The following is a 9,068-nucleotide window of genomic DNA, read 5'->3' on the forward strand; positions in this document are numbered from 1 at the left end:
GATGAATCGAATTTACTGTAAGTTCGCTCATTTCTAGTACATTGCTCAAAAAAATAAAGGGAACATTTAAACAACACAATGTAACTCCAAGTCAATCACACTGTCCACTCAGGAAGCAACACTGATTGACAATCAATTTCACATGCTGTTATGCAAATGGAACAGACAACAGGTGGAAATTATAGGCAGTTAGCAAGACACCCCCAATAAGGGAGTGGTTTTGCAGGTGGTGACCACAGACAACTTCTCAGTTTCTATGCTTCCTGGTTGATGTTTTTGGTCACTTTTGAATACTGGCGGTGCTTTCACTCTAGTGGTAGCATGAGACGGAGTCTACGACCCATAAAAGTGGCTCAGGTAGTGCAGCTCATCCAGGATGGCACATCAATGTGAGATGTGGCAAGAAGGTTTGCTGTGTCTGTCATTGTAGTGTCCAGAGCATGGAGGCGCTACCAGGAGACATGGAGGAGGCCGTAGGAGGGCAACAACCCAGCAGAAGGACCGCTACCTCCGCCTTTGTGCAAGGAGGAGCAGAAGGAGCACTGCCAGAGCCCTGAAAAATGACCTCCAGCAGTCCGCAAATGTGCATGTGTCCACTCAAACGCAGAATTCAGTGCAGAAATTCTGTCGTTTGAACCCGGCCCTAGGCTATGGTCCCACCTAGCGCTAACGCAATGTATTTCACACTGTGCAAAATGTGCTGCGCAGTGGGAAACACACTGCGTATTCTGCACTGAGCATACACGCAAGGCTAGCTGGTGGCAGTCCTGTGTGCTCATTGAGGTTTGGTGGTAGGGTTGCCGGTGCGTGGCTCTGTCCCCAAACCTCACTGAACACACAGGACGGTCGCCGGCTAGCCTTGCGTGTATGCTCAGTGCAGAATATGCAGCATATTTCCTGTGGGACCGTAGCCTTACACTGTATAGTCTGACCGCTCTTCAGTCTACCATACACTATCCATAGTGACCATTCTGTTTTGAGAAATCACCCAAAATTACATTTAAAAAGAAATTGTCGTCTTAAAGGTCTCGCTCTATTGTAAATCCTGGGCCACTGTGTCATTTATCCGTTTGATAAATCCAGGTCTAATTTCATAGGAAATAGTTATATATTACCCTGTTCTATAGACAACACCACTTGGAGGTGGCATACAACATTATCCTAGTCTGCTGTGCCATCATTTACATTTTGCCTGGATGTTTGACCCATCCAGATCTCCACAAAACCATGGGGAAGTAGATGTGAATAGCAGAGTGCAGTGCTAAGCAACGAAAACACATTTGACACTGTTCCCTCAGTATCTGCTGTTAAGCAAGAGGACCAAAGTGTGTTATCCCATACAATGGCCTTCGTGTGCCGGCAGGGATTCATCCAGATGCACTGTAAGACGGATTATGAATAATGCGGCTCCGCTACTATACCAGACCCTCGTACGGCCATTGGTTCAGTCTGATCACCACCTGGTGTCAGTCAAATCTTTCTAGTGTTCATTATTATTTTTTTGTTTTTTTTTTGTTGAGCCAAAGCCTGAAGTGAATCCACTAGGAAATATAAACATACTATTGTGTGGGATGGTCACTGACCAAACAGGCCAATGATGTCCTGTGTAAAAGGCTCATACAAAGGCTTGTGTCAGCTCATCATATGTTGTGAAGGGAATCTATAGCATGCCCAGAGCTCCATTTGCACGGAGAAATTGTTAAAGGAAAATGGTCACCCGTTCACCCACACTATAACCCGATACACCGGATTATAGTGCGGGTGAACAGGAGACCGATGCGGGGTCTCGGACTGATATACCTACCTGCAGTCTAGAACCTAAGGTCCCCCTCTTTCAGTGCTGACTTGTGCTCTGGAGGTAGGCCCGCCAGCTGGATTTAAATATTCATAAGCGTTGGTCACGTGAGTGCTCAGTAGGCATGAGCCAGCGCTCAGCAATATTTAAATCCAGCCGGCGTGCCTACCTCCAGAGCACAAGTCAGCACTGAAAGAGGGGGACCTTTGGAGGATCGCGGTTCCGGACTGCAAGTAGGTATAGCAGTCAGAGACCCTGCATCGGTCTCCTGTTCACCCGCACTATAATCCGGTGTATCGGGTTATAGTGCGCCTGACCATTTTCCTTTTAAAGAGGCACCCTGGTCATCCGTGCACAGAGCGACTACTGCCACCATGCCCCCTCCATTCATGTCTATGGGAGGGGACATGAAATTGCGATCACTGAAGCTTCAAGCTTCTGTGTTCCGGACACCGCCACTCCTGACCCGGAGATCGCAGTGGTCCCTAGTGGCGGGACCCCCGTGATCAGACATCTTATCCCCTATCCTTTGGACAGGGGATAAGATGTTTTTCACCGGAGCTCCCCTTTAAGCAGCAGCGTACATGCCTTCTCCCTCCCCCACCACTCCTTCCTCCTGAAAACTTGAAAGGTGGGTATATCTTCATATAATTGATACTTTAACTAAAATGCATTTCATGGAATTATATCTCGTACACTGAAATAGTTTATTCGCTCATTGATTCCCCTTTTTTTTACATGTGATCCAGGAAATGTTCTTATTTAATTCTCATTCAAGTATGTGAACACTGCACACAAAATAACACTCCATCCTGATTCCAGCGCTTCAGCATCATTTTGTTACTGTATCGGACGGCCGTAATCTTCCATATACATTCTAGTGTTCATCTATGGGGTTTGTTGGTGTAATATAGTGAAGTCTGGCAGGTGGTAAGAAACCTGATAAGAGTCACATCATTCTGTCCCTCTGTCATAGTAACATCTTGATTTTAGAATAGGGATTTTCAATCGAGATCATCTGTTGCTGCTGCAGGAGATTAAGTCTAATCTTGTTCCTCTAGCTGCACAAGCCCCTGACATGTAAAATACCTCTGTATTTGGGGCTGTTGTAATTTTGCAGCTCATATAAATGCAGTGAATTTACATATAGTACACAGTGGGGCAAAAAAGTATTTAGTCAGCCACCAATTGTGCAAGTTCTCCCACTTAAAAAGATGAGAGGCCTGTAATTTACATCATATGTATACCTCAACTATGAGAGACATAATGAGAAAAAAAAATCCATAAAATCACATTGTCTGATTTTTAAAGAATTTATTTACAAATTATGGTGCAAAATAAGTATTTGGTCAATAACAAAAGTTAATCTCAATACTTTGTTATATACCCTTTGTTGGTAATGACAGAGGTCAAACAATTTCTGTAAGTCTTCATAAGGTTTTCACACCTTGTTTCTGGGCAACATGGACTGGCAACTCTCTCCAAAGGTTTTTTATGGGATTGAGATCTGGAGACTGGCTAGGCCACTCCAGGACCTTGAAAGGCTTCTTATGAAGCCACTCCTTCGTTGCCTAGGTGGTGCATTTGAGATCATTGTCATGCTGAAAGACCCAGCCACGTTTCATCTTCAATGCCTGTGCTGATGGAAGGAAGTTTTCACTCAAAATCTCACGATACATGGCCCCATTCATACTTTCCTTTACACGGATCATTCGTCCTGGTCCCTTAGCAAAAAAAAAAAAACAGCCCCAAAGCATGATGTTTTCACCCCCATGCTTCACAGTAGGTATGGTGTTCTTTGGATGTGTGGCGAAGGCATGGGGTGTCTCTGGGTGCGAAGGTGAATTGTATGGGGCAGATGTTGTAGCCCAGAGGCAAGGTGTTATTAACCCATAAATGTTTGTGATCCCAGGGCGTGGTTTTACCGATAACCCCCCGAACGGTGGTACTGCTATCCCAATGTTAGGCAGGCAATAATAGTCCAAGACCGGGTAGTGACTTTGATAGACTTTAGTTCAGCCACTCAGACTAAAATAGACTTGACTTTGGACTTGACTGGACTGTAGGTAGTGACAGCAGACATAGACTTGACTTACTGGAATGTGGCTGTAGATGGCTTGAGGCCTCCAGATATGCTGGACACTATCTCTGAGACATCTGGTCTTTACTGTGCCTCAGTAGGAAGTGTGGTAGAAGAGAGGGATTATAATGGCTGCTCCTCATATGAAGGAGGGCTTAGCCAGAAGCCCATAGGTCAAACTGCAGGTCACATGGTTAGCTGGTGCTCTCTGGGTAACATAACACATCATGTGAACACATTATCATGTGGCAACTTAAAGGTCTTTAATCTATAACACACATAACACTATACATTACATATATTATTGGGGGGGGGGGAGACACTGCAAGAGGGCCCCTAGGACACAGAGGGACTCAATCTGACAGGGCCTAGGTATTGTACGGGACTATGTCCTGTACTGGGGCATCACAGATGCAAATCAGCATTCTCTCTCCTCCAAACAATATGAGTTGTTTTTACCAAAAAGTTCTACTTTGGTTTCATCTGACCATATGACATTCTCCCAATACTCTTCTGGATCATCCAAATGCTCTCTTCCAAACTTAAGATGGGCCCGGACATGTACTGGCTTAAGCAGGGGGACACGTCTGGCACTGCATGATTTGAGTCCCTGGCAGTGTAGTGTGTTACTGATGGTAGCCTTTGTTACTTTGGTCCCAGCTCTCTGCAGGTCATTCATTGGGTCCCCCTGTGTGGTTCTGGGATTTTTGCTCACCGATCTTCTGATCATTTTGACACCACAGGGTGGGGCCCCAGATCGAGGGAGATTATCAGTGGTCTTGTATGTCTTCCATTTTTTTATAATTGCTCCCACAGTTGATTTCTTCACACTAAGCTGCTTGCCTATTGCAGATATAGTCTTCCCAGCATGGTGCAGGTCTACAATTTTGTTTCTGATGTCCTTCGACAGCTCTTTGGTCTTTGACATAGTGGAGTTTGGAGTGTGACCGTTTGAGGTTGTGGACAGGTGTCTTTTATACTGATAAGTTCAAACAGATGCCATTAATACAGGTAACAAGTTGAGGACAGAGGAGACTCTTAAAGAAGAAGTTACAGGTCTGTGAGAGCCAGAAATCTTGCTTGTTTGTAGGTGACCAAATACTTATTTTCCACCATGATTTGCAAATAAATTCTTAAAAATCAATGTGATTTTATGGATTTTTTCTCTCATTATGTCTCTCATAGTTGAGGTATACCTATGATGAATATTACAGGCCTCTCTCATCTTTTTAAGTGGGAGAACTTGCACAATTGGTGGCTGACTAAATACCTTTTTGCCCCACTGTAGTTAAGGGAGCTAAAGCAGCAGTGGCCCATGTTCTTAGGACAATGTTTTCCAACCAGTGTGCCTCCATTTGTTGCAAAACTACAACTCCCAGTATGTCCGGAAATGGCATGCTGGGAGTTGTAGTTTTGCAACAGCTGGATGCAACCTAGTTTGGAAACACTGTCTTAGGAAAAAAAGTAGTGTCTTCATCTCCGTGCACTATAAAGGAGGTGTCCTCCCAAGGTTACCTACAGTATCTAATGTCCTAGTTACATGTCATTACTACAAGTGGTGGGGCGGGTATTCATCGCACTTCCAACAAAGTTACAAGAGGGTCAGGGACAGAAAATTCTATGGTGCTGACCCAATTCGCTTTTACAAATGCAAATGTTTATGGTCATACAATTGTCTCAACAGGTTTTGCACTTGCCTTGACCACCCTGGAATCTGAAATGTTGGAAAATAAACCTGATCAGCAGCCGCCTATTATTGAGTCCACTATGGAATCTAATAAGCCGTCTGTTAACAAAAGTAAAAATCCTTTATTTCTACATGAAATTTGTGCTCAGCACTAAAGTCATTGTGGTTTTTAGAGCAAAGGTCCCCCTCTTACCCTTCATCTAGGATCAGATCTCGAAGATAACCCAATGGACCTACCCAACCTGTTCTAGGCATCTTCTGATGTGGCATGGGGCATCTCCATCCCATTTGCTTGACTCTCCAGGGACCCTCTCAGCTGCCAACAACCTATCTCAGTGCTGAACAGGCTCCCCAGGATTTCAGCAGTCCCAGACTCGCTCACTTCCCAATTTCTGTGACACTGGTAGGTTCTGTGGGACAACAGGCATCACAGCTATAACTCTCCAGCACCATTGCTGTACTGCTGATTCACAAGAAGCTGAGCATAGCTTGGGGCAACACCAACTCCTGTTAAGATTACAGTTAGGCTATGTTCACACGCTGAAATGTCCACATGGAGAATCTCTGTGCGGACATTCCCGACACTGGGGCGCAAGCATATTCTGCCGGCACTAGGACCGCACGGGAATGCACAGTCTTAATGATGGCTATGCATTCGGTGCAGTCTCAAAGTGTTCATTCTTTGTGCAGACGGAAAATGGAATTTCCTTGCCAGAAACATCTGGCACGGAAATTCCACGGTATGCACAACACAGCAGAATCCTATTGAATTCCATGGGACTTTGCTGCAGCAGAATCTCCGTGCCGGACTCCAATGCGGTCTCCAATTCTGCCCTGTGAACATGGCCTTAAAGGGGTACTCCAGTGAAAACCTTTTTTCTTTTGAATCAACTGGTGGCAGAAAGTTAAACATATTTGTAAATTACTTCTATTAAAAAATCTTAATCCTTCCAGTACTTATTAGCTGCTGAATGCTACAGAGGAAATTCCTTTCTTTTTGGAACACTGATGACATCACAAACACAGTGCTCTCTGCTGACATCTCTGTCCATTTTAGCAACCATGCATAGCAGATGCATAGCAGATGTATTCTAAGGGCAGCGTGGTGGCTCAGTGGTTAGCACTGCTGCCTTGCAGTGCTGGGGACCTGGGTTCAAATCCCACTAAGGACAGCAATAAATAAAGTGTTATTATTATTATTATTATAATGTCAGAGAGAACTGTGGTTGTGATGTCATCAGAGAGCATTCCAAAAAGAAAAGAATTTCCTCTGTAGTATTCAGAAGCTAATAAGTACAGGAAGGATTAAGATTTTTTAATAGAAGTAATTTACAAATATGTTTAACTTTCTGACACTAGTTGATTTAAAAGAAAAAAGTTTTCACCGGAGTACCCCTTTGAGTACCTCAGTTCAACCTAGCCCCATCTGTCAGCAGGAAAGAAGTGAAGTAAGGAGGATTTCAGACTTTGGGAATAAGTTACACAATGGCTCCATGGGAAGATACTGAAGTACGCATCCGATAGGGCCTAGTCCAGCATGTGTTTTTAGTAGCAGGCTCCAGCAGCTTGTAGTGAGTGTTAGGCCACGTTTGAATTGGAATTCTGCTGCGCTGTGCACACGGCAGAATTTCCGTGCCAGAAATGTTCTACCAGGTGCACAGTGCAGCAGGATCGTGTTGAATTCAATGAGACTCTGCTGCAGCAGAATTACAAGCAAAGGTAAGGAAGGCCTATTAGTAAAGAGTTACAGTAGTCGAGGCGGGAGTGAATCAAAGCAATAATGAGAGTTTTAGCACTTTCAATAGTGAGAAACAGGCGGATTCTGGAAATGTTTTTGAGGTGCAGGTGACAAGAACGTGAAAGGGACTGAATATGGGGAGTGAAAGACAGATCAGAGTCAAGTATAACTCCAAGACAGCGAGCCTGCTGCCCGGGAGTTATGGTAGTACCACATACAGAGATGGAAATGTCAGGGTTAGGTACAGTATCAGTTGATGGAGAAAAAACAAGAAGTTCTGTTTTAGAAAGATTTAGTTTCAGATATAAAGAGGACATGATGTCTGAGACAGCAGAGAGACAGTCACTGGTATTCTGTAGGAGTGCAGGGGTGATGTTGGAGGAAGAGGTATAGAGTTGGGTGTCATCAGCATAGAGGTGGTACTGGAAACCAAATCTACTGATTGTTTTTCCAATGGGGGATGTGTAGAGTGAAAAGAGTAGAGGACCCAGGACTGATCCTTGGGGAACCCCGACAGCAAGGGGAAGAGGAGAAGAAGTAGAGCCAGAAAACGACACGCTAAAGGAGCGGCCAGAGAGATAGGAGGAAAACCAGGCGAGAGCAGAGTCATTGAGACCGATGGAGCGGAGACTACTGAGGAGGAGTTGGTGATCCACAGTGTCAAAAGCCGCAGACAGGTCCAAGAGAATCAGTAAAGAGAAATTGCCATTTGATTTGGCCGTCAGAAGATCGTCAGTGACTTTGGTTAGGGCCATTTCTGTGGAGTGAAGGGAGTGGAAACCAGACTGTAAGGGGTCAAGGAGAGAGTTCTCGGAGAGATAGCGGATAAGGCGGGAGTAGACCAAGCGTTCCAGGAGTTTGGAGATAAAGGGGAGATTTGAGATGGGTCGATAGTTGGCTGCACAGGACGGGTCCAGAGATGGTTTTTTCAATAGTGGGGTTATGATAGAGTGTTTGAAGGAGGAGGGAAAGACTTTAGTTAGGTGACAGCTGATAGCAGGAGAGAGAGACTGGATGAGGTGTGAAGGCATGGGGTCACTAGAGCAGGTAGTGAGCCTGGAAACCTCATCCTCCGTTACAGGCTCAAAAACTGAGAGTGATGAAGAGGAGACGTGGCTGGGAATTGGATCAGAACTTTTAGGGGACTGGGAGAGGATTTCATCACGAATGTCATCGATTTTAGTTTTATGAACTACACTAACTTCACATCCCCTGTAGCATAGTCAAATAAAAAAAAAATCCTGGTATATCCCTTTAATCAGATCATATACTCCAGTAACAGGCCTCCAGCACCCGACGTTTCATCACCAGACACCCCGGAAGAAGTCTGGTGACGAAACTTCAGGCGCTGCATATATGTTAATAAACTTTATTTATTATTGATCAATATACGCTTCCTTTCGTCGTGTTATATGCTTGATTGCATATGACCCCATACCATTGGAGGTTATTGTGTGCTTATGTATTTACAGAAAAATAACCCTTTGAAAAATGAGTCTCAAGATGTATAGCTGAGATTAAATCCCATGACCTCCACAAAATAAGACCAGATTTTGTAGTGTATTGAAGATTTTTTTTTTTTTTTTTAATGGCGTGTGTAGGATTAAGGAGATTAAATGCCCACATCACTCTTTTCCATGCTGGAGTATGTTTGAGAATGTACTGTGTGGGTGGGTAAGCCCCGTGTTGAGCTTATGTAGTTCCACACAGGGAGAAGAACTCGGCCGGATGATGTTCCAGTGACCTGACAAGCAGATTTCGTGATTTG

This window comes from Hyla sarda, chromosome 2, assembly GCF_029499605.1.
Source record: "Hyla sarda isolate aHylSar1 chromosome 2, aHylSar1.hap1, whole genome shotgun sequence".
Classification (NCBI taxonomy): Eukaryota; Metazoa; Chordata; class Amphibia; order Anura; family Hylidae; genus Hyla; species Hyla sarda.